A 23778-nucleotide genomic window follows, 5' to 3' on the forward strand; every position below is an offset into this window, starting at 1 on the left:
AAAGTGATACCTATACAACTTCAAATAAATCAAATTAAAAGTTTTAATAAAAAAAATCAAATAATTCTAAGATTCACACAAAGATACTACCTAGGGTAAAAATAAATATATTTCAATACATAAGTCATTCATATTTGGTTTGGTGCTTTATTTAGGATAATTTAGAACTAGTTGATAAAGACAACTGACATCCATTTTCTTTGGAACTTGATTCCAGCCTCCAGAACTGTAAGAAATAAATGTTTGTTGTTTAGAAGCCAACCCATCTGTGATACTCTGTCACCTCACCTTGACTGACCAAGACAGAAAACTGGTACTGAAAAGGTGATGCTGCTATAACAAATACCTAAAAATGTGAAGTGGTTTCTGAACAGACAGTAATGGGGTCGAGGCTGGAAGAGTTTTGAAGTACATGCTAGAAAAAAATCTGCATTACGTGAACAGACCATTAAAAGAGATTCTAGTGAGGCCGCAGAAGGAAAAGATAAGATCTTCAGAAAAAAATCTGTCTTCCTAGAGAACCTCTAAGTGGTCCTGAACAGAAGAATGTTCATGGAAATATGGACAGTAAGCCTATTCTGATGAGGTCTCAGATGGAAATGAAGGACATGTTGAAAACTGGAGGAAAGGAGTTCCCATTGTGGCAAAGTGGAAATGAATCTGACTAGTATCCATGAGGATGCAGGTTTGATCCCTGGCCTCACTCAGTGGGTCAGGGATCCGTTGTTGCCAGAAGCTGTGGTGTAGGTTGCAGACACAGCTCGGATCCCGCGTTGCTGTGGCATAGGCCAGCAGCTGTAACTCTGGTTTGATTCCTAGCCTGGGAACTTTCACATGCCACAAGTGTGGTCCTAAAAAGCAAAAAAAGAAAAGAAAACTGGAGGAAAGGCAATCCTTGTTCAAAAGTAGAAAAGAACAAGGCTGAACTGTGCTCATGGCCTAGTATTTTGTGGACGATAGAATTTTTATTTTTATTTTTTTATCTATTTATTTTTTATTTATTTATTTATTTATTTGTCTTTTTACCATTTCTTTGGCCGCTCCCTCGGCATATGGAGGTTCCCAGGCTAGGGGTCCAATCGGAGCTGTAGCCGCCAGCCTACACAAGAGCCACAGCAACGCAGGATCCGAGCCGCGTCTGCAACCTACACCACAGCTCACGGCAACGCCGGATTGTTAACCCGCTGAGCAAGGGCAGAGACCGAACCCGCAACCTCATGATTCCTAGTTGGATTCGTTAACCACTGCGCCATGACGGGAACTCCTGGAAGATAGAACTTATGGTTCTATCTTGTGGAGACAGAAGCATCCAACAATCTTAAACTAAAAATAAGACTACAGTATGATCCAGCAATCCCACTCCTGGGCATATATCCAGAGAAAATCATAATTCGAAAAGATACACGCACCCCAATGTTCACAGCAGCACTATTTACAATAGCTAAGACAGAAGCAACCTAAATGTTCATCAACAGAGGAATAGATAATGTGGTATCTATACAGTGGAGTATTACTCAGCCATAAAAAGAATGAAATAATGCCATCTGCAGCAATATGGATGGACCTAGAGATGATCACACTACATGACGTAAGCCAGAGAAAGATAAACATATGATACTACTTGCATGTAGAATCTAAAAAAAAAAAAAAATGGTGCAAATGAACTTATTTACACAACAGAAACAGACTCACAGACTTCAAAAACAAACTTATGGTTACCAAAGTGGACAGGTGGGAGGAGGGATGGATCGGGGGTTTGGGATTGGCATATGCACAGTACTGTATGTGAAACAGACTGTCAATGGGGACCTGCTATATAGAGAACATGGAACTCTACTCAATACTCTGTGATAACCTATACGGGAAAAGAATCTGAAAAAGAATGGATATATGTATATGTACAACTGAATCACTTTGTTGTACTTAGCACAACATTGCAAATCAACTACACATCAGTAAAATTTGAAAAAAATGGAAAAAAAAATCCAACAAAACTGGATATTTGGCTAAACATTGTTTTAAGCAAAGGGTTGAAAGTGCTGCTTGGCTTCCCTCAAATGTTACGGTAAAATGTGAGAAGAAATAACTTGAATACGAATTTGTAAGAGCTCCCGCTGCAGCGCAATAGGATTGGCAGTGTCTTGGGAGTGCTGGGACGCAGGTTCGACTCCAGGCCTGGCACAGTGGGTTAAGGATCCCGCATTGCCACAGCTGCAGCTTAGTTCACAGCTGTGATTTGAATGTGATCCCTGGCCCTGGAACTCCATATGCTGCAGGGCAGCCAAAAAAAAAAAAAAATGTAATCAAATTTTTTTACATTTAAAATTTGGAAACCTCTCAGCTTGTCCATATTACAAAAAACGAGCAAGCACGTTTGGAAGAGACCACTAAGGGTGTGGACAAGAGACTTAAGACGAGAAGACTAGTATATATATACGAACCAAGAAGAAAACAGCAATTTGAACCTAAGGGGAAGGAGACAGGAACAAATGTAGGTTGGTTGTCAGTCTTCCTGAAATTCATAGAACGGAACCACAGAGCTATTCTGCTTCAAACGTGAGATAGTCCAGACAAAGTGATGCAGAGATCATCAGGGCTTCCACTCAGTTTCAAAAGTGTGGAGGGCATCACCTGGGTTTCAAAGGCCCGAAGACTCTTACCCAAAGCCATGTGAGTCAGACCCCTCCCTAGCAAAGCTATTGGGAAGTGGTTATCTCCATTTAGATTTCAAAAAATGGCACCACTTGGACCTGTGTATAGGCACAGGACCCTCGCAGAGGGCGCAGCAAAGTCAAGGATACCACAGAGACCCCCCACAAGGGCAATGCCCCACAGAGCTGTGGGAGTGGGGCTGCAGGTACCCTACAACCCCAAATCAACAGAGCCAGAGATGCACCATTCTCGCCTAGGACAGACACTGTTGGGTTATGCCCAGCAAAGGCATGGGGGTAGGGACAATCTAGTGTGCCCACAAAGTGGGGCTCCTGCCCCAGTGGGCCTGGTGGCAGAGGATCAAGATAAAAAATAATTTTAAGGAGTTCCCATCAGGCTCAGTGGTTAATGAATCCGACTAGGAACCATGAGGTTGCGGGTTCGATCCCTGACCTTGCTCAGCGGGTTAAGAATCCAGCGTTGCCGTGAGCTGTGGTGTAGGTCGCAGACGTGGCTTGGATCTGGAGTTGCTGTGGCTGTGGTGTAGGCTGGTTGCTACAACTCCGATTAGACCCCTAGCCCAGGAACCTCCATATGCCACAGGAGCGGCCCTAGAAAAGACCAAAAAAAAAAAAAAAAAAAAAAATTATTCTTAAGTCTTAAGGTTTGATGCTGTTTGACTTGTAGGGTTCTGACTTGCTTAGGAACTTTCTTTCCAAGTTCTCCCTTTTTGAATGAGAGTGTTTATGCCCTGTCCCATCATTACAACTGGAAGCATATAATTTGTTTGATTTCACAGGTTCAAAGCTGAAGGAGAATTTGCCTCAGGATGAATCATACATTGAGTCTCACCCATACCTGATGTAGCTTTTTTTTTGAGGGGGGGGGTGTTCTTGACATGAGAGAATTCCCAGGCCAGGAATCAAACCCATGCCACAGCAGTGACAGCATTGGATCCTTAACCTGCTAGGCCACCAGGGAACTCCTTGATGTAGATGATATACAGATAAGACTTTGGACTTGAGACTTTTGAGGCTGGAACGAGTTAAGATTTAGGGGCTATTGGGATGGTATAAATTCATTTTGCATGCAAAACCTTCATGGGGGGGCAGGTGCATAACATTAGTCTAAATGTTTGGGTCCATCCCCACTAAATACATGTGTTGAAATCCTAATGCCTAATGTAATATTATTAGAAGGTGGGACCTTTGGAAGGTGCTTAAGTCATGAGAGTAGGGTGCTCATGAATGGGGTTGGTGCCCTTTAATTGGCCATTCTGCCATGTGAGGATACAAAAAGTCTTTGATTCAGAAGAGGGCCTTCACCTGGCCATACTGGTACTCTGATCTCGGACTTCTAACCTCCAGAACTATGAGAAATAAATGTTTTTTGTTTATAAGCCACCTGGTCTGTGATATTATGTTACAGCAGCCTGAAACAGATTAGGACTTATTTATTATAGCAACCAGTGACTATTTTCTTGCAATTCTTCTTTGCCATTTTATAGGCTTTAAGGGCAACTCCACACACATACATGCATACACACACACACTAATAGAGGTTACTAAATTTGCTTTGTGAAAAACAACACATGTTGGAGTCCCTGCTGTGGTTCAGTGGGTTAAGAATCCAAATGTAGCAGCTGGGGTCTCTTCAGAGGCATGGGTTCAATCCCTGGCCCAGGAATTTCCATATGCTGTGGGTGCAGACATAGAAAAAAACAATAAAATAAAATAGTTAATTTTTTAAAATTACACATATTTTGTAAAGAAATGCTAAAAACTGAACTTAAAATTCAGTTATATAGCATTCTTTCTAAAGTTTGATGGGCCTGACTCATAATAATGACAGAAACAATAAAAAAGAAAAAAACATATAGGAAAATGACTGCTCGGATGTGCCAGCAATCTGTTTGAAGTTTTAGATCTATAAGCACTCTCTGAATAGTAATTTGGAGATCTTTTTATTTTTAAATTCTTTAACAAGAAATATTTGTAATGAATCTTTATTTCCCCTTTTCATGTTTTCTTCTAATATCCCATGTTGATTTCAAATTAATTATGGATGCTTTGTACTGAGTACTACTCAAGAATTAACTAATTCCACTAGTATCCATATTTTCATCTGTCACATTACAGTTTTCAACTGTGCTTTTGTATAGTTCATGTGTTATACCTTCATTTCCTGTTAAATAAACACCCAGTTAAAAGCATCATTATGAAGCATATAGATAATGAAGGAGTCATGAGAATGGATTTCAGGATGTGAAATAAGAATAGCCACAAAACAAAACAAAAAAAAAACCAAAAAACAAAAAACAAAAAAAAAAAAGAAAGAAAAAAAGGAGTTCCCGTCGTGGCGCAGTGGTTAACGAATCTGACTAGGAACCATGAGGTTGCGGGTTCCATCCCTGCCCTTGCTCAGTGGGTTAACGATCCGGTGTTGCCGTGAGCTGTGGTGTAGGTTGCAGACGCGGATCGGATCCAGCGTTGTTGTGGCTCTGGCGTAGGCTGGTGGCCACGGCTCCGATTCGACCCCCAGCCTGGGAACCTCCATATGCCTCGGGAGCGGCCCAAAGAAATAGCAAAAAGACAAAAAAAAAAAAAAAAAAAGAATAGCCATGTAAGGAGTTCCCGTTGTGGCGCAGTGGTTAACGAATCCAACTAGGAACCATGAGGTTGCGGGTTCGTCCCTGCCCTTGCTCAGTGGGTTAAGGATCCGGCTTTGCCATGGGCTGTGGTGTAGGTCGCAGACGTGGCTTGGATCCCGTGTTGCTGTGGCTCTTGCGTAGGTCGGCGGCTACAGCTCCAATTCGACCCCTAGCCTGGGAACGTCCATATGTCGCGGGAGCGGCCCAAAAATGGCAAAAAGACAAAAAAAAAAAAAAAAAAAAAAAGCCATGTAAAAATATAACCACTATTAATTGATATAAAATATGCTTACAAATAAGAAATACACACTTGAAACTACTGGGTTTTGCAAAAGCAGCAAGGGATACTCTAAAAGCACAGCTTCACAGGGTATTATTGTTCATATTTTGCCAGCCACAGGTTAATAAAATCAGGTCCTTTCATACTGTGAAGAAAGACATACAATCAAACATGTATTAACCAAAAGGCTGGGGCAGTAACTTAGTCCAATTAAATTTACTTATAAGCCCTTTTTGTTTCAACTACTGCTACTGAAAACCTAGAAAGGTTTTAAGGAATACTTTTTCTTGGAGTTACTGTTGTGGGTCAGTGGAAATGAATCTGACTAGTACTCATGAGGATTCAGGTTCAATCCCTGGACTCATTCAGTGGGTTAGGGATCAGTATTGACTGTGAGCTGTGGTGTGGACTGCAGATGTGGCTTGGACCTGGCGTTGCTGTGGCTGTGGCGTAGGCTCCGATTCAACCCCTAGCCTGGGAAGCTCCATATGCCACAGGTGATGCCCTAAAAAGACCAAAAAAAAAAAGGAATACTTTCTTGCTTTAGTTAAGTACAGTATAGTGAACATAATCACTAGTGACCTCAGGTCTTATCATACAGGCCTTGTTGTGAGTATCAGTTTTCACTGGACCCTAATGAAGATGTGCACACTTGGGCCAAATGTATACAGACTAGCCCCAGGCTATTCATTCTTCAGAAGTTCCTCTTTTTTTTTTTTTTTTGTCTTTTTGCCATTTCTTAGGCCGCTCCTGCGGCATAAGGAGGATCCCAGGCTAGGGGTCAAGATCTGAGCCATGTCTGCAACCTACACCACAGCTCATGGCAATGCCAGATCCTTAACCCACTGAGCAAGGCCAGGGATCCAACCCTCAACTTCATGGTTCCTAGTCGGATTCGTTAACCATTGAGCCACGATGGGAACTCCAGAAGCGCCTCTTTTCTAACTAAATTGTTTAAAATAATTTTTCAAAGGTGAGGAAAGGAGCTTATTTTCCTATAAGTCAAAAAGAAGGAAAAATAAACCTCATTATCTGAGCTTTTACTATGTCACTAGAGCTTTTCTAAAGTAATAGGTATTCTTGAAAAATCTGTCCCATTTTAACACTTTTAAGGAAATGAATGCCCAAGGGCAAAGCTGGGGGAAAAGAAAGGTAAATCCAATTCCTATGTGGAGAGGAAAACAATACTGAAGAAAGCTATGCAATATTCAGGTGTTTACTAGGTATGTACTGTGTACCAACAAGCAGACTGCCAAGCACTGTGGCCACAGTAAGCCCTTCGTGCCTGGGCCCCAGTTTCTTCATCTGCAAAATTACAAGTCAAGCTATATATGTCTCTCATTTAATATACAAAAGCTTCCCATGCTGTGATTCATTACAAACAAAGTGATATTACGCTATCATCATCCTGTGTGAGTAGATGGGGGGCAGGGGGTGGTAAAATAACTTTCCAAGGGTAGCTAAGATGCCCAAGCTCCTAAGAATATTATTCTCTGCAGTTAATTTCAGGATGGTGGCTAGTGATCTTATCCCTCTTTTATTGCTTTGGGCAGAGCACTAAATGAATAACAAATCAAAGTTGACTGGGCTATATGTTAACAGATTAAATATTAAACATCTCAAAAAAGACAGTGAAGCATCCATGGAGGCTTTATTTCTTTTCAGTTTTCTTTGAAGTCTTATCCTACAAGACAAATGGCATCAGCACTTGTGGTCTGATCCACAGAGCATTGGAGTAAACACTGGTGTTCTGCTGGTGTTCTAGCCTTGACATTACCAAACTGTGTGGTCTTAGACAAGTCACCTGCTCATCTGCAAAAATCTTCTTCTCTTTCTGTCATTAAATAAGAAAGCCATGACAAAGTCAACACATTTCTCTTTAAAATAAAGATATTAGGTAGAGGTTTCCTGGCTGCCTGCTTGCATCTCTCACAAGTGTCCTATCTTAATAAATCTATTTCTTGCCTCTCAAAAAAATAAATAAAGATATTACACAAATCATTCAGGAAAATGCCATAGATGTATTTTGATTTTGGAATGGCATCTGACCAACTACTGAATACAAATGTTAACACAAGCTGCACAGTCAAATGGGTTCTTAACTTTGAACAGCAAGCACTGAGTAACCAATCAGAAGAAACCCTAGGAAAGATGGACTCACTAGATTAAATTAAGGATTCAAATGAATGGTCTAGATCACTCTAAAATCACTGCTATATGCATGTAATAAATGTCTGGCATGCAGTTTGGCTGTATCAGTCTCCCTGTGTGGAATAACTGATTTGTTGGGTTTTTCTCTTATGTTTTACAAGTATACAAATGTAAATGAACATTGGTACTATAATGAAAATAAAATCCATCAAGCATGGAGTAGAAAAGCCCTGACTTAAGTACAGCTCATGTGAAAAAGAACAAAGAGCTTGCACTTACTTGGAGCTCAACATGAGTCAACAGTGTGATGTGACTGCCAAAAAAGCTCATGTAATCTTAGCCACCAACAAGAGAAGTGTAGTGTCCAGAGCAAGGGAGTTATAGCTTCACTGTATTCTCTGCATCCTGTGCTGGGCACCACACTTCTAGAATGATGGGCTCTATCCCCTGGGCACCCCATTTAACAGTGATACGGCAAAGCGAGCACGATTCCATTGGCAGGGAGTAACCAAAGAGGGAAAGGACCTAGAAAACAAGGCCTCAAGACTGAAGAAACTAAGACTATTCCTCCTGGGAAAGTGAAGACTTGGAGGGGAGATATTAAATATCTGATGAGCTGCTAGTGACAAAGCTCAGACCTAATAGGACATACATAAAAGCAGACTTGGTGTCACACTAACAGCACCCAATCCCGAATGGGCTGCTTCAGCACCGGGGGCATTCAGGTAATACAACTGGTTGTCAACACTGGCTACACATTAGAAACACCAGGGAAAAGTTTTAAATCTATCGGTGCCCAGGCCCCACCCCCAACTAATTAAATTAGAATCCCTGGGGTTGGGCCTGGGCAATGGGAGGTATTAAAAGCTCTCCTGGGGTTTCTAATGTGCAGATACAGTTGAGAATGACCAGGGTAAGGACAATCTGGGTGGCCACCTGTCTGTGTGTGGTGCCCCGTAGAGGGGATTCCTTCTCAGAAGCCTGCATTAGGTTTAACTTATTAACATTATCCTCTATGACCATGAAGATGAGCTCCCTTTGCAAATATGTGAGAAGAAATCAAACTTAAATGGTGCGATCTCTGAAAAGGAAGGCTGAGTTATAATAGCTAGCCTATTCTATTCATGAATTACTGCTTTCAATGATTTATGCATTACCATCTTTGCAGGAAAGGACAACAGTACTGGCATGTTAATATGTTGATAAATTTAAAGAATTTAATTCCAAAGTTTTGTAAAATAAATTTAAAACATGATGATATTCAAGAGTCCCTAAGTTTCTTCCATGATAAAGTAATTCTTAAAATCAAGCAGAAGGTACTCTGTAGTTTGATTGGTCTCTGTCATTCTGTAGCTTATCCAATTAAAATGTTGTATTTTTCTACTTTAAATATTTTCCACAACGTTTTACGACATAAGAGCTTGTATTTTTCATAACCAATATACAGTCCTCCACATTTCCTTCAGTGTTGGTTACATCCTTATTCTTAATCCTGTTCTTCTGACCACTGAATAGAGGCATTTATACACATTTCCTAATCTCCTTTGAAAAAGATACATCCAGAGCCTCCTGGTCTTAATATAGGTCAGGCAACCACTGTAATGGGTGGCGTTAAGCGTCTAAATTTTAGTGACCCCTCCAGATTTTTCCACTTAGATCTAACACACCCTGTAAACTTTAAAACTTTCACTTTAGGTTACGGTAAACCATCAACCATTTCCTTTTACTTTTGCCATCTGTCAATGCAAAAAGCTCCAAATGAATCTGAAGCTTCTTCAAGGCTACTCGAAGTCTCTCTCATTAATCTTTGTCATATGGATCTAAATAAGGAGAGAGGTATTAAAGATCATCATCCTGTTTACAGACAACCAACACCAAAAGAGCCTGTGGAATAACGCCGTGGATTTGACTAGATGGATTCAGGCTGAACAAGCATTTCAGGAGTCCTGATGTGGGGACCAAGCACACAGTTAACATTTTACCAATAGCTGGCTAATTATACCACGTTTCAAGTAACGATTGCCCTTTCCATATCAAAACACTAGAAAGAACCACGACCTTACAGCCATCTGAGCAGCTGCTGGGTGGACAGCCTGCTCCACAGCCAACAGTTACCTTTCCATTTTTCAAGCACATACCTCTCACAGAAATGTTTTCAGTGCGGCAGTCTACAGAGCTGCTTATAACACCGGCACGATGTGACAACAAAATTCATGATGATTTTGCTTTTTCAGCCTGCCCCTTTCTTTTTAAAAAATTCTTCCCTCCCCCTCCGTCCCCCAAAGAAAACCAACAATACTTCCACAAAACCTGACTCAGACTTATGAATATAATGCTTTCAGTGAAAGCAGACCAGCTTTATAGGAGAACAAGCTTTCATGAGAAGCAGGAAGCTGATCTGAGCAGCAGAGAGAGCAGGGATGGGGCGGAGCAGAAAGGAACTGAGCTGGGGGAGAGCGAAGCACAGACAGTCCTGGCTGCTTCTAGTTACTTATTGACAGTTTCATCTTATAGCACAGATTTATAAACAGGGTGAGCATTGGTCCTGCCGTACCTTTTCTTTCTTTTACGGATGTCTGTCAATCTGGTAAACTATTACACAGGGGAAAGTGAGGCCTTACAGCCTCGCCAGAGCCCAGTTGCAGGGAAATGATGTAAGCTTCCCACCTCCCACCAGCCCCCGCTCTGCCAATCCACCTCTGCTCTGACCTGTTAACATCCCCTCCCTCCCCCAGGGCCACTGCCCTGGGGCGGCCCGGGGCCCAGACTCGTCTAGTTGTGTCCTACTGTGCAGCAGAAAGTATTTGCCAAAGGATAAGGAGCATTTTTGTTTTGAGAAAAGTCTCCAATGAAAAAGCAAATGCCTCTCTATTTAAAAAATAATGCTGAGTCAACAAAAGCTAGTCAGTCCCCAGGAGAAATAATACTAAATAGGGTGGAGGTTAAGAAATGTAATTTAGCAAAAGGCAGCAGGTGTTACGTAGCAAAGGGCAAAAGGTGTAATAATGGGAGTTAGGACATACCAGTTCTCCTATTCTAATACCATGACCTTGAACAACTGGCTTAATCTCTCTGGTTTCATTTTCTGTAAATGGAAAGGGTTAATATAAATTTTATCTGAGGTCTCTTGCAGTAATTTTATGAACTGATACCCCAAAGAAATAAATCAGGAGTAAAAAAGTAATTTGATTGTGGCCAATTATTTGTTGTTTATGCAAAATTACACATAATTCTTTATATTGAGCTATTTAAGATATGCTTTGCCAAAGTACTAATAACTATGAGTAGGACTAGCAAAAGATGTATAGGGTAAAAAAGTTACAGGCAATTCGAATGTTAATCCTGATCTGGAGAATTTATAGAGAATTAGTATGTGAAGATTCACACTCAGGAAAGGACAATTTATAAACAGGTGCTTAGAAGCAATTAGGACCTCTGACATTATCCTAGACAAAATATTTACCTGGGTTAGCAGTGTTTCAAGTTTAAAGGAGATACACACATACACATATCAAGGGGAAAAACTTTTTTTTTTTTAATTAAGAGCCCATAATCTACAGGTTACTAGGACAACAATCTTCAAATTAGGGTAGGCAAACTCCTAGAAGTGTATAAGACTTTCCAAAGGGTATGAAGCATATGTGAGCACATAGGTGGTAAATTAATTTCCAGACCAACCATTCTAAGCACACTTTCCTAAAACTGATCTGCCTGAGAAAGCTCCTGGAGAGCAGGTTTACCTGTCCAACCTCTTCTTTTCCTATCTTCCTCTCTAGAAAATCAAGGCAGATAGTCAGTCACCCATCACTCTGGGGGGATTGCTTAGGGCTGGGAAAAAACCTCTAAGCAGGACACAAGGGGACAATTAGAAATACAGATAGTGAGGAGTTCCTGTCGCGGCTCAGCAGTAATAAACCCATTTAGTATCCATGAGGATGTGGGTTCAATTCCTCGCCTCACTCAGGGAGTTAAGTATCTGGCGCTGCCAAGAGCTGTCCTGTAGGTTGAAGACTCGGCTGGGATCCTGCATTGCTGTGGCTGTGGTGGAGGCATCTGGAACACTGATTCAACCTCTAGCCTGGGAACTTCCATATGCTGTGGATGCCGCCAACTTAAAAAAAAATACGGATAGTGAAAAAGTGTTGGGGCCCTAATCACTGTTCTCTTGCAAATTTTTTGCTTGGAATAAAACTGGAGGACCTAATTTGGTTGGCAGCTGATAAATCATTAAAGATAATTTTTAATGATCTGTAGTTTTGAATATAACTGAGGTGCAGTTCAAAGAACTGACACTGCTATATTAATACTCATCCTCTTCAACTTATTTATGTAAACAAAATTTCAGTGTATATATTAAAAAGAATGAAAAATATGCTGAACTCCTTCTGCAATGGATAATATCCATGGGCTGATATGTGAACTAATCAGAAGAAAAGCACCAATAATGAGATAAGTTTTCAGTAAAATTATATCTTTTCTCTAACATTTATCAAAATGTGTAACTGACATGTTATTTTGATCAGTTGTGTACTAATAATCATGGTAATAACTTTTTAAAAAATCACTTAAAGTCTTATGGTCACAGTAAATTAAATTTTGTCACCAGAAGCATGATGTGATAATCAAAAACAGATTAACAGATTTTTCCCCCCCTGAGGGCCACATCCACAGCATATGGAAGTTCCAAGACTAGGGATCAAACCAGAGCTGCCACTGCTAGCCTATGCCACAGCCACAGCAGTGCCAGATCTGAGCTGTGTCTACAACCTACACCACAACTTATGGCAACACTGGATCCTTAACCCATCGAGCGGGACCAGGGATTGGAGCCACATCCTCATGGATACTAGTCAGGTTCATTACCGCTGAGCCACAATAAGAACTCCCCAAAATAGATTTTTAAACATAGTAATACATAAGTATAAAATTTAGTGAGAAAAGTATAATAATAAAGATTTCAAAGACAAAAATTAAATACTCTAAAATTTCAAGCTGTTACAGTGCAGTTTACAAATGGACAGCTTTAGGTATTAAACAGCTATGGTATTTGATTTACATGAATATATTTAAGAAGGCTATAACAATTTTATTAAGAAATGTCAGTATTTACAATCAATAACTATATCATTAGCAAATAATTAAATCTTCAACAAAGATTTTAAATGTCACTGAAGAAATATATGAGGAAATGCAATAGTTTTCAAAATTCTTTAGATATAGCAAAAATGTTTAAAGATCGGTTCACCCTTCTTCCCCTCCAGAGCAGTTTTCAACTGTTACCACAGAGCTCAAAGTAAGTAAGTTAGTAAGTAAGTAAGTAAATAAATAAATAAATAAACAAAACAAAAAGAAGAGCAATCTAGAACCTCAGGAAATGAGCCACCTGGAGCAAATAAGATTTCCGGTTATCTATTATATTCTTTAAGAACCACAACAGTTTTGCCTTCTAATTTTAAGCTGTTATAAAAAAAATATATTCTCAAACTAGGGAACTTCTTCTTAAACCACACCACCATGATTTAACATTTATTAATGGAGTTCCCGTCGTGGCGCAGTGGTTAACGAATCCGACTAGGAACCATGAGGTTGCGGGTTCGGTCCCTGCCCTTGCTCAGTGGGTTAACGATCCGGCGTTGCCGTGAGCTGTGGTGTAGGTTGCAGACGCGGCTCGGATCCTGCGTTGCTGTGGCTCTGGCGTAGGCCAGTGGCTACAGCTCTGATTAGACCCCTAGCCTGGGAACCTCCATATGCCACGGGAGCGGCCCAAAGAAATAGCAAAAAGACAAAAAAAAAAAAAAAAAAAAATTTATTAATGTTTCTCAGGCAATTATTGCCAACACCAGTCCTACACAGCATTCATATAATACCCCCAAGGCTTTTGCTGTTCCTCCTGTTCCTCATTTCTGCCAAGTGGGAGAGAACGTGGGTTCAATTCCTGGCCACCAATCACGAGCCGCCTGCCTCTAAGCCAGAGTACTGAAACACCCTAACTAAGCTCCAACTTTCTTCCCTATAAAAAAAAAAAAAAACTCACAAAACTGAGATGAGTTCACAGAAGTGGAACATGCTTTACTTAAAAATTCCATAGCAAGAACACTTACATTCTCACTACTGAGTGCCTGCACGAAGCTTCTCTCTCCATTCTGTGGAAATCAGCCAAAACATGAACTAGATTTGTTTAATTCTAATGTAAGCGATGGATGCCTTCTATAAAATACTTATATCAAGTTAGTGACATTTATTTCCAGAGGTCATATGGGTTCTCGGTCACTGATACTGCTGAAAGGCTAATATATAGAAAGATGTAACTTTATATATGTTTCATCCAAAACCTCAATCTGCTCTAATAAAAGATTCATGCAAAGGAGAAGCCTAACATATTTTTAAGATGTTAACCTTATCCACTTTAGTATCAAATCCATTATCTTCCCAACCACCAATATACAAATAAATGTTGCTTTTACCAATTATCTAGGTGTTTTTTATTATTATGGTGTTTGGTCGTCCATAATTTTAGTTAGCCAACATTATCTGTACTATTTAAAATGTCCATATGGTAAGCTTATTCCATTTCATGAATTATCACGTGGCTTTTTTTTTTTGGCCAAACCTGTGGCATGTGTAAGTTCCTGAACCAGGGATCAAACCTGAGCCACAGCCAGCTGCAGTGACAATGCCAGATCCTTAACCTGCTGCATGTACCACAAGAGAACTCCCATGGTTACTATTATTATAGTCTCACTTGATCCTTTAAGCAATCCTACTATTATTTCCAGGCTACCGATTATGAATCTGAGCCTCAAAAATACTCAAAAGCATTTAAGAAATTTGCTCAAGATAACAAATGAAAGCCAGAACTAGAACTCAATTCTGCAGATGGATGGCCCAGCAAAGTTCCCTGGTACCTGTACTTGCCTCCACTGAAACTGCTGGTATAATTAACAAAAACTGCAGTGAGAAGCTGTGGCAGCATTCTTGCTCTCTTCTGTGCTTCCCACAGGGCATCACGGTTTTAGCCCAAAGAGCAGGCATTCTGGAATAGCACAGATTGGAATCTGAATCCAGACCATGCGACCTTGGGCAAGTTTATAACTTTTCTAAGACTCAATTTCCTCATCTGTAAAAAGTAATTATAGCACCTCTAAGGTTGTTGTGGGGATTAAAAGAGATAGTGTCCTTACTACCATGTTGGTCACAAACTTAAGTTTACTAAGTAATAATAACTGACACTTCATTACAGGATATGACTTTTTTTTTTCCCCCTTTTTAGGGCCGCACCTGCAGCATATGGAAGTTCCCAGGCCAGGTGTCGAATTGCAGCTGCAGCCACGCTGGATCCTTAACCCACTGAGAGAGGCCAGGTAGTATCGAACCCACATCCTCACAGATGCTAGTCAGGTTCATTACCGCTGAACCACAATGGGAACTCCAAGGGATGTGTCTTAATTCAGCTATTTTTCCCAATAACTCTAAGGCATGGTAGATGCTATTATTATCATTCTTGTATTATGGAGGAGGAAAGACTCGGTCCAAGAGAGGTAAGGCAATCTGCCCAGGGTCACAGAGCTAAGAAGTCAAAAAGCCTGGCACTGAGGCTCCTAACTGACTTCAGGGTTCACCCTCAACTACTGTATACTGCTTCTTTAGAAATGAGTATAATGACAGCACTACCTTTAGTCTCACTATAATCACCATCATCTACCTTCTCTATAGTTAGCCTGGAGGACCTCAGGTCTATGAAGCACCCCAGGGATGAGACCTAAAGAGCTGAGAATTAGACTGAGACTGACAGGAGGAAGAGCTTCAGGGAAGAAGCCAAGAAGAAAGCCAGTCCCTGGAAGAGAATAATGTGCAACAAAATGGAGAGACTAAATGGAGGCCTGAAATTGGGAACATGAAAAAAAAGTATCAGCTACTAGATGGAGTTCTGGGATGGGCGTGTACTTAGCCTAAGAAAAACAAACTTATGTTTATAATATTTAATCAGGTGCCTAAAGGAATACTAAAAAGAAAAACTGCAAAAACCTGGCCTGTGATATACTTTGGGGCCTGCTCCCTATCTATTGAATAACTGTTATCTGACCCTAGGAAGGGAGTGTGATCATTTTAATCAACTCTCATTGATGACCTGATACAGGCACAATGAAAAGCATTTACCTCTGAAAGTATCCGAGCCCAGCAAAACGTCCTTTCAACTATCAAGCCGCAATTCTGTTTCTTTGGCAAATCTTCAATCTCATACTCCCGGGCACTGTTACTTCTGAGTTCTTTTGGGTAATCCTGTTTGGGGGCTTTTAATCTACATTTTTTCTCTATGCCTTCTGTCTAAATCTAAAACGTGGGTTTTTTTCACTTTAAGAGATTGCTAGATTATCTCAGTTTACCTCTTTCCCTCAGGCAGTTATCCCTTGTGTTCCCAAAAGCTCCATATGTGCCAGTCTAATGAGCACTGATGACTTACCATTACCCTGTAAGATCCTATAGAGAAGAGAATCCATGTTTTATTCGTCTTTACAACCACAGCATCTAGTACACTATGTAGCATTCAACAAATATTGAAAGATTAGCTGAAGGGTTTTCAAGCCTGTTTTTTTGACACCTTCAAGGTTTCTTTTGCCACTGAGCTTACTCTAGAAACCTATCTCTTTAGATAGTGATAAACTTGGATCACCAAAACTAATTAGGATTTAGTGGATTAGCGATTACTTCTCTGGCAATTGGTTGGGGAAATAAAAAAGGAAACACCCTTGGGTTAATATTTCAGCATCCACTTTGCTGAATATGCCCATAGTCAGTTTTTAGACAAAAGATATACCTTAGGGTCATGATCACTTAAAATTTACGGACTAGCTCAAGGGGCTTTGTTTTTCCCATAATATCCAACAAAGTGCCTAGGACAAGGTCAGTGTCAGATAAGCACTTTTATATGGGCTGATTAATTGACCGCTGCTGTGAGAACAGGCACAGGCCAAATGTCAAAGATCTCTGAACTAGCAACAACGGTGTTAAAAGATTTTGCAAAACACCACTTAGTCTCTAATTTCAAATAATCAGCTTTTTTTGAAATGCAAAAATCTGTTTAAATATAGTCAAATATAAATATTCTCCAAAATATTATACTTCTATTTTTTCCATATGGCAGTCTTTGAAAGGGTAGTGCTAAGAGAACTTTTTAACCTTAACCCAGAAAAAAAAAACTCTCTCATAAACAGTATGATACAAATTAACAAAAATTGTTAGTCCTTTAAGGTATGTATACGGGAAAGAGACTCAGGATCAATGATCAAATAATACTCCTGAAATTTCCCAAATCTGATTACTATTCTGATAAATCTGAACATACCTATTTGAAAAAATTATGGGGGGGCGGTCCTAGCACGTACCCCCTTTGTTATAAAACCCTAACCTGTGTGTAACAGTAAACACAGCAAAAAAACCCCAACAAACTTTAAAGTAAAACTTTACGTTGTATGCAAAGATCTATCTCTAAATATTTCAAATTCCCCTAAGATTGCCTTGCATTATTAGACTCCAAAAGACATTAAGATTGAGCATTCTTTTAAATGTTAATGCTGCTATTATACTAAAAATCATTTTAAGATATTTTTGAAAATTATCAATCTCAGGGAACACCTGGTAATATTAACAAAACTTTTTTAACCCAAAACACTAAAAAAAAAAAAACAAAAAGTAAGTCAATTATATTTTGCAGGCCCACGGCCTTATAAGTGTTCCCAAAAATCAAAGGCACACAAAACTGGGAGATTAACTTTCCAGTTAACGGCAAGTGATGGAGTCATCTCTTTAATATAAAGCCACAGTCACAGATACCCACATAATCAAAATTAAGTTATATACACAATGCCAACAAAATCCAAAGCAACATTTTTTGTGCCATAATCATTATAAAAGCTAAATGTTATACCTTCGCCAGCAAGTTATACATTCTCACCACATACATTCAAATATTTTCCTTTTACTTTTATGAAATCTTAATAGGAACATTTCAATTACCTGTAGTAAAGTACTGTATCTCAAGGAAAAATTCCTATTATTATTAAGACCCTTTAAAACAAATAGAACGTTAATAGGTTTGGGATTTGTGTCCTCCTTTTAACTGTGTACCCCTAACAGGTGTACCATTCACTGATTTTTATAGCCCCATACAAAATAAGTAAATCATGGAGATCCCATTGTGGCTCAGCAGAAACGAATCCAACTAGGAACCCATGAGGTTGCGGGTTCAACCCATGGCCTCATTCAGTGGGTTAAGGATCTGGTATTGCCGTGAGTTGTGGTATAGGTCGCAGACGAGGCTCAGATCTGATGTTGCTGTGGCTATGGCGTAGGCCAGTGGCCACAGCTCCAACTGGACCCCTAGCCTAAGAACCTCCACATGCCGAGGGTGCAGCCCTAAAAAGCAAAATAAATAAATAAATCATTATTTGGTAGAAATACATTCCCTCAAATCAGACTACATATATCATTTATTTGCATGTGCTTTTTAAATCTGATAACTTTCATAGAGAAAAGGTTTTTCTATTATGCTCTAACATCTCGCAAGCTCTAAGAGGTTTCAGATTTGGAAGTCAGAGTTTGTCAATGTTTTAGCCAGCCCCTTCTAGTTATACAGATATCTAAGATGGATCTAAAATACACAAATTTTTACTGATAGAAATTTAGCAGGCATATTTTACAACAGATTTTCACTTAAGAGAAAACGACTGAGGTAAATATTATTCCATTTTACAGAAAAAGACACTGAGCTCCAGAGAGTATCTCACCTACTAAAATAAGCTTTAAAAGGAAAGATTAAACTAGGTTTTCTTACTTGAAATCCAGTGCTTTTGGCATAGACTGGAAAGTTCATCAATACAGAATAAAATTTGAGGGAGCGGGGAGTTCCACATGCTTCTCAAATGCCTCGTGCTTTCCCATCTACCCCACTTTTAAAGCAACTGTTCTCCATCATAAACCAAGTTTTCTAAGCCTCTTTTACTGGACTTGCACTGCCCTCCTGAATTCTCTAGCTAGGTTTTGAGCTCTTTCATTATTTTTAAAACTTTCTTCACTCTCCTATGAAAAATGAAGAATGTTACCTAAGCTTGCTCTTTTTTCAAAGATAGATATTATAGTTTCAAAAAGAAAAAAGCTTCTGTTAGAACTGACAAGCCCCAAGGAGAAGGGAAATATACCTTGAAAGCTAATGATGTGATTCTATACTTAATCTATGATTCTGTCCTTAAGACTATGGGGGGGAAAAAAAAATCTATCCAGAATGGCATTAACCTTTAGGAAATTGGCCGATTCCCGAGAGTGGATAATGCTTGGAAGCTGAAGGTATTACTGTTTGCGTAAAGGAGTCAAGGTCACAAAAGGTCAGTAAGTAAGTTTCCGGCAATACTGGGGCATTCAAAACTATGACTTCTGTTGGGATCACACGTAACTTGTGCTGTTACTGATGAGTGGGACCCCTGACCTCACACTCTCAAACAGCTTAATTTTTACTATCTGTCCCAAACTCCAAGTGCTAGTCGTAGGCCCACTGGCATGGCTTTTGATGATAGAGTAGAAAGTAAATAAGCTCTCAGACGTGAAAGAGAGATGAAAGTAGCTCACCATAGTCACAAAAGAGGGATTCATTTATGTAGGTAGGAAGTACTCTGGATGAAGGTTAAACTCTAAAATGAAAATTTAAAGAAATAAGAGAGGGACTGGTAAACAAGAGAGGTGAAGATTCAGAAAACTGATATAAAATAGATACATGTATATAAAGATAAATAATTTTCTGTTGAACCGTAAAAAAAAGCATATAACTAATTACCTGATTTATAATATCTTTATGCTTAAAGCTGATATAACCTTATTGGTTCCATGGAATGCTTATTTATGAAAATATTTTCAGAGGTGTTTACAAATTCACTTTAAAGAAATACTTCCCATTTGAAACTGTAAAACTCATTTTGTACACATAAAATCATATATTCCTGGGAAAAAATGAAAGGATTAAGATCTGTAGAAAGGATGAAGGGACCAAATAACACCCCAAAATGCTGGAAAGCACTAAAACAAAGGCATAAAGGAACTAATCAAAATTCATGGAGCATGATGCAAAATTTCTAGCCAACTGTGAAAATCACACTTTTGAAACAAATTTTGATTTGCTAGATCTTGCCCTTTCTCTAAATACGTCTCTATGCCTTTATTGTGATTAGAAAAGCTATATTTCTCAAAACAGGCATAGAGAAATTCTGAGATATTTCTGTACTTGAACAAGTCAGGTTAACTGCCCTCTTTGATATCTTCCCAGAGAAAACGAAGAGCCCAATTCCACTTCCGAAACTTTGAAAAAGAACGGCTCTGTAGCACTGTTCAAAAACCAAGCCAACACTTAGGCTTTCATGCTTCCTCTGGTGGAACTTCTTGAAACAGTGCCAAGAATCATTTGATCACTTAAACCAGTGCTGATGAGTTAGAAGCAGCTGAAGTATATGAATCAGTGGTCATTTCTCTGTTACATTTTTGTTTTCAAATAATTATAGTAAGGACAACTAACTTGATCAAAAAGGCATTCTGGAAGTAAAATTAGGAAGCAGAAAATCTGGGGAATAGTTCTAAGTTAGGATTAATCTGCTTTGACTTGAACTGTTCTCTATTTCCTTCTAGTCTTGTAAGAGAGTAAGGAACAAGCACACTTCTTTACCCATCTTCCTAAGAACACAACAAATAATGGTCGAATAGCAGACGTTCAAAAGATAGTTACTCATTGAGTGTAATTAGTAAGTTCAAATAATAAAATATTTCCTTATTCTCTCCACTAAAATTAAGTTTGCACTAAAAATAGAAAAAAAATTAAAAGAGGAGAAATAGCATAAAATGATTTCTCAGAGTTACAATGTGAAGTATCAAGAAGGTTAGAGGAGTTTCCCCTGTGATGCAGCAGGTTAAGGTTCTGGCATTGCTGCAGCTATAGCATAGATTGCGACTGTGGCTCAGATTTGATCTCTTGCCCAGGGAACATCCATATACCATGGGTGCAGCCAAAAAAAAAAGGCTAAAGGATCATTTCATGGGGGAAATTAAATGACAGAAATGGAAATAAGTGTGTGTAACACATCATCACTAATTCTGACATCATGGATATTCTTTGCAAACGTCATTTATGTTATTTTTTATCTAATTTATGAGATTTAATTTCTCATATTCATTAATGTTCACTAGTAGACTACATAGATGACTTTACATTGAAATAAATATTGCCTATAATCACATCACTCAATAATAGCGTTTTTGACTCTCAGTCTTTTTTCTTTGTAACACCAAAGCCTGCCACATAAACAGGTGTTCTGCCTTTATATCATACTAAATGTTCAATTTTTACCTCATTCTTAAACATTTCAATTAGAACAGGACAAGAGAAAGGCAAGAGTTAAAATGAAAAGATAAGTGGGTATTGAGAAATAAGAACAAAAAGGAAACAGCCAAACCATTCAGGAATTTCTTAGCCATGGTAAGGAGTGTGTATTTATTCTAAGAATAATGAGAATTCAGTATAGAAGTGGTAAGATCAGATTTGCATTTTGGGAAGACCCCTCTGGCAGCAATGGGGGAAATGGACAGAAAAAGGGCAAAACGAGAGGAAGAAACACATGTTAAGAACTTGCTTAAGGAATTCCCTTTTGATGCAGCAGGTTAAGGATCCCACATTGTCAGTGCCATGGCTTGGGTTTCTGCTATGGTGTGCTTTTGATCCTTGGCCCAGGAACTTCCACATGCCACAAGTGAGGGCCCCCCTCGCCCCCCAAAAAATGAAGTTGCTTAAATTACATGAACAAGTAATGTGGTTGTCTATATTAGGACAGGGCCAGTAAAGAGGAGGAGCTATGGATGGATCCCAGAGATGCATAGGAAGTGGAATCAACTAGACTTCCATTAAATCTATCAGGGTAGCATATAAGAAGACAGGGAGAGGAAGGGAAGCATATTATGCATGCTTCCTGAGGAATATTTTTAAGATGAAGAGCTGTAATAATCACAAAGCTTTTTTTCCCCCCATGTCCATGCCCATAGCATGTAGAAATTTCTAGACCAGGGATGGAACCTACACCACAGCAGTGACACGAGTCACAGCAGTGACAACACCTTAACCTACTGCGGGAACTCCACAGTTTACAGTGGAGTTTTCTGTACAGTGGTTGCCTCTATGTATGTATTCCTAAACAACACACTGTTTAAAATTTTATGGCTTCTGAATTTTTTATTTTTTGTGGGTGTGTGTTTTTACAGCTGCACCCACAGCATATGCAGGTTCCCAGGCTAGGGGCCAAATTGGAGCTGTAGCTGCCAGCCTACACAACAGCCACAGCCATGCGGGATCCGAGCCGCGACTGTGACCCTGAGGCTGGAATCTAACCCTCCCTCGTTCTCAGGGATACTAATTGGGTTCGTTAACCACTGAGCCACAACAATAACTCCTAAACTTTATATAAGTGGGATATTCTTCTGTGCCTTGCTCCCTTCTCTCAGGATTGTATATTTTGATATTCATCTGGGTGGTTGTGTTTATAAACTCTTTCAATTATAAGACTATACAGTGTTGAATGAGTATATCAAAATCTATTATCTATTAAATGAATGACAAGCAAAAAATATTTTTTACTCCATTCTTTTTTACTCATTTGTGTTAGTTTTAGGAAAAAATAATGTAAGTATTACCTCATATTATTAAAAATATAAATGAGCTTAACCTAAATGGCTGAATTTTTTTTTTTACCAGGATTGGGAAACCCTGAAATAGAAAAGTTTAATCATCTTAAACAAAGTTACCCAGTTTACAAGTAGCAAACTGGGATTTGAACCTACCAGTGTGATTCCAGAGCCCATGCTAGCAATCAAATTGCTTCTTCTGTTTAAGTGATGTATGCCACATGCCTCCTCTCCTCCCACTTACATCTCATTCAGCTGCATTAGCTCCTGGCTTCTCTCCAGCCCCAAAGGGCTAGTCACCCAGGCTGGCTTCTCTACTGATCCTCCTACTCTCCACCCTTCTGTGCCCCATCTCCATGCTCTAGGCCCCTTTTTTTTAAACTCTGTGACCATGGTTTTCAAACATCTCCCTCTGGCTGTCAGTCACTTTCTCCTTTTCCACCTCCTTAAAGCCTATTCACCTTTTAATATCTGGCTCATGTGCCCTTCACAGTAAGGTCTTACTGGACAATTAGAAACTTCATTCATTAATTCAAATCATTCAATAATTTCTTAGCTAACACCTATTGCCTATAAAGTACTGCTCTGAGAACTGGGATAGAGAGAGGAATGAAACAGACAAGGCTTCTACTCTCACAGGAACAATGGAATATAAATTTAAAAAACAAAAATAATTTGTCAGTGACATATATTATGGAAACAAAGTGACCTCTATACTATTTCTGCTTGGCTTTCCGCCAACTTACTCTAAAACTGTTATTTACCAAAGGCAAGGATTCCACCTTTTGTTTCAAGCCTGGCACATAACAGGTAATTCAGTGATCACTGGATTGATGCATGTGCAAATGAAGAGAATACATGACTAGATGGACTGATGGATGGACGGGTGGAAAGAAGGATGAATGAATGAATGAGCAAAACTAAACTATTCCATCTCTAAGTTTTGTTTATCCCAACTAGACTGAGGGTCAAGAGCCTAGAGTCTGCAAATCTGTATTTGTCTGGCCTGCCCAATGAAGGTGAAAATGAAATCTACGAAGAGCAGGTACCTTCTGTGAGGGCATTATCCTATTTCCTATCCTCTTACCCAAGATGCCTTTTCCAAAGTCATGCTCCCTGCCTGGCTCCTATAAGCATCTGTCTCCATGCAGATTTTCCTTTAGAATAAGGTCCCAAATTTTAATAACACTAGATAGCAAATGAAAAATTCCATGACATAATCTTAACTAACTCTTTAGGAATTGTGAGAATAGCAACTTTTAGCTCAGATTACCTAAAATTACAAGAAGTTCTGAATCATTCTAATATATGATTAAATTCACAAAAGCTTACCAAAACT

At 39.3% G+C, this 23778-nt stretch overlaps 1 protein-coding gene across 24 annotated transcripts in view; it reads right to left on the bottom strand.

The window, feature by feature from the left end:
• BBX (BBX, HMG-box containing) overlaps positions 1-23778 on the bottom strand; it is a 286716-nt gene that overhangs the window by 201652 nt on the left and 61286 nt on the right. Inside the window, exon 1 of one of the 24 annotated variants that reach the window (XM_021070463.1) lies at positions 10288-11702. The exons of 21 other annotated variants lie outside the window; for them this stretch is intronic. The gene's annotated coding sequence lies outside the window, so the exon portion shown is untranslated. Of the gene's footprint in view, positions 1-9871; positions 10253-10287; positions 11703-23778 lie in introns of those variants that run through there. 2 more of the 24 variants (XM_021070464.1, XM_021070478.1) reach the window with 2 other exon arrangements.

Source organism: Sus scrofa, chromosome 13 (genome assembly GCF_000003025.6).
Source record: "Sus scrofa isolate TJ Tabasco breed Duroc chromosome 13, Sscrofa11.1, whole genome shotgun sequence".
Lineage (NCBI taxonomy): Eukaryota > Metazoa > Chordata > Mammalia > Artiodactyla > Suidae > Sus > Sus scrofa.